This window comes from Geospiza fortis, unplaced genomic scaffold (genome assembly GCF_000277835.1).
Source record: "Geospiza fortis unplaced genomic scaffold, GeoFor_1.0 scaffold224, whole genome shotgun sequence".
In the NCBI taxonomy this organism is placed as follows: domain Eukaryota; kingdom Metazoa; phylum Chordata; class Aves; order Passeriformes; family Thraupidae; genus Geospiza; species Geospiza fortis.
Window position 1 is genome coordinate 1,450,007 of NW_005054448.1, and position 3,005 is coordinate 1,453,011.

The following is a 3,005-nucleotide window of genomic DNA, read 5'->3' on the forward strand; positions in this document are numbered from 1 at the left end:
GGGCAAGTGGATCTTCTGCAGCTGGTGAATAAGGACAGACTTGGAGTGTACTGTTTCATAGGATTTTAATTTGCATCTCTTGTTTGGAGAATGCAGGGAGGGCTAGAGGCAAAGGACATAACAGAAGCAATAAATGGTAAAAAATATTTTAAAATATAAGTACTTACATTGATTTAAACCAAGCCCTATAAAGCTTCTGTGTTCAATATACAAAGTTTTCATCTGGAGACTGAGGCAGTGTCAGGATGGTTCTGATGTTTTTAGAGACAGCCCAAATTTAAAGACTGCAGCCTGTATTTATAAATTATATTTGCAAATGATTTGGACAGACAGTTCTGAGACAAAAGAACAGGCTTGATTTATTAGATACATAACTATAAAATGATTTGTACATTTATAGGACAGACCCCACTAGGTAAATAATATAATTATTTTCAAATAAAGTAGATAAACTTTATAGAATCACAGAATGTTTTAGTTGAAAAAAACCTCTAAGACCATTAACCCAGCACTGCCAACTCACCACTAACCACCAACATGTGGTCTCTTTCAGCCTCAGAGGCTGGAAGAACTGGTTCTTATTTTGGTGAGTAAAATTTTTGTAGAATAAAAACAATATATAGACTACAAAACAATATCTGTATTGATTTATGAATCAAAAATTAAACCATTCAAAACATTCATTATAGTAATTTTGACTCTAAAAAGGAAAAATCTGGAAACAGAGAAATGAATCATAGAAATCTAGAAACAGAGAAATCTGAAACAGAGAAATCTGGAAACAGAGACATGTCTGTGACATGTCCATAGATACTGGATGATTTTCCCCTCTTAATTCCAAGGTCCATGTGATCCCAGGTCATAGATGACTCTTGGACAGGCACAGGCACAAGGCCAACAGCACATCAGCTTCAGGTGAGCTTTCACAGTTTAAGAACAGGAGTGAAAACAATTCCCTGCTCCAAGCCTTTGGCCAAGGCAGCTGCCCTTGGCTATGGAAATGGTTCCAGCTGATTCTAAGTTTAATCCAATGTTTTCTGCTATAGCCTTTCCAAAAACCTCCCCTAAGAAAAAATACATGAAACCAAACAGCTTAAGAGTTAAAAGGAAGCTTGGGTTGGTTCATGTACTTCTCTGCAACTGTCTGTATTACCTCTAGGTGATTAAAACATCTTTTTCTACTTCATTTACCACAAGCCCAAAGCAGAAGCTGCCAGACAGTGAAGCATGTACGTTCTTTGACCTCATGTTGCCAAGACAGCAAAGAGGCACTCAAAGTCCAATCACTGTGACAAAGCCAGGGGCTGGTGCTCACAGGGCAGCTGTGACTGTCCTGCTTGTTCTCCAGCTGGTGGAGCCTGCCAGGGAGCTCCCACAGCCTCTTGGTCCTGGAACCCCAGAGATGCTGGAAATCCGAATAGGTTTGCTCAGCAAGTGTTCTGTGAGTTTCCAATGAGGTAGGAAAAAAATGAGGGTGTGGGCTAGGACAAATGAAAAGGAAAACATGGCCATGCCTGAAGCCGAGACAGCTGAGGAGAAGTACTGGACTGTAAAATGAACAGGAGGTGAGCAGGACAGGGGTGGTGACGAGCAGCCACTGCAGCCTTCAAAGGTAAAGCCAAGGAAAGCAAGCAGGACCTTGGAACAAAGGAGGTGGATGGGCTGGGCTGTTCTTGGTGGCCAGAAGTGGTGAGGATTAAGGTTGTTTTCTCTCCTGTGAGCCAATGAAGGCCACTGAAGACATGAAGGATGTTCAAAGAGGAGGCTGTAATGGGTGAGATGTGTGAGGGCTGAGGATTATAAAGCACTGGATGGAGTGCATGTTGAATTTTGCATGAAAGACACCACCCAGGGAAAACATGGATCTGGCACACAGCATTTCAGAAATATTTACAGTTAAACAGAAGCATGGCCATGACCTTGTGATTATACAAAAGATGCTACAAAATCAAATTATTTTCTCCATCCATAGATATTAGAGACAGGTAAATTAACTGTAAGAGACTTCAGAGAACTATTCCAGACAAAATAAACTTAACAAAAAGGTTTATAGTCAAAAATGAGTAGGAAAGGCTGTACTCTTTTATGGTCCAAACTACACATTTCTAAGATGCTGTGCCTGCTGAAAGCAACTTCAGGTGGAACTACCTGACATGAATGTACAGAAGGTTTATAATTTCTTCCTAAAAATACTAATTTAAAAATGTGGAGTACTCCAGGGGAGATGACATAAAGAAAAATTCTTTCTGAGATGTACTGATCCATTTATACATCCCATCCTCCCACCTGCATCCAGGGAAGGAGATGATTCTGGTTCCTGAGCAATTCAAAGCAGTCCGATGGCAAATCCCCTCTGCTGGCCAACATCACATCTCATGTGGTGAGCCCTGGGCTCTGGTAGGTCCCCAAACCTCCAGCAGGGCAGACTGGAATGGGTCCTTGATGTATCCTTGATGTAAAGCTTGGGTTGCTCCAACATCCAGAGGAATGACATAATTTTCATTAGCTGGAAAGAAAAATTGTCCGTCCCTTTGTTGGGAACTGGTCTGTACTGGTTTGGCACAGGCTGGTAGAGCTGGCTGTGCTCACCTTAAGAGGAGAAGGCTCCAGGGAGAGCTCAGAGCCCCTGCCAGGGCCTAAAGGGGCTCCAGGAGAGCTGGAGAGGGACTGGGGACAAGGGATGGAGGGACAGGACCCAGGGAATGGCTCCCACTGCCAGAGGGCAGGGATGGATGGGGTATTGGGAATGAGGAATTGTTCCCTGGCAGGGTGGGCAGGCCCTGGCACAGGGTGCCCAGAGCAGCTGGGGCTGCCCCTGGATCCCTGGCAGTGCCCAAGGCCAGGCTGGACATTGGGGTTTGGAGCAGCCCGGGACAGTGGGAGGTGTCCCTGCCATGGCAGGGGTGGAGTGGAAGGGCTTTAGGGCCTCTTCCAACCCAACCCATTCTGGGATGCTCGTTGCGGGGAGAGCCCGCGGCTGGAGGCGGCGGAGGCTCGCCCGGCTG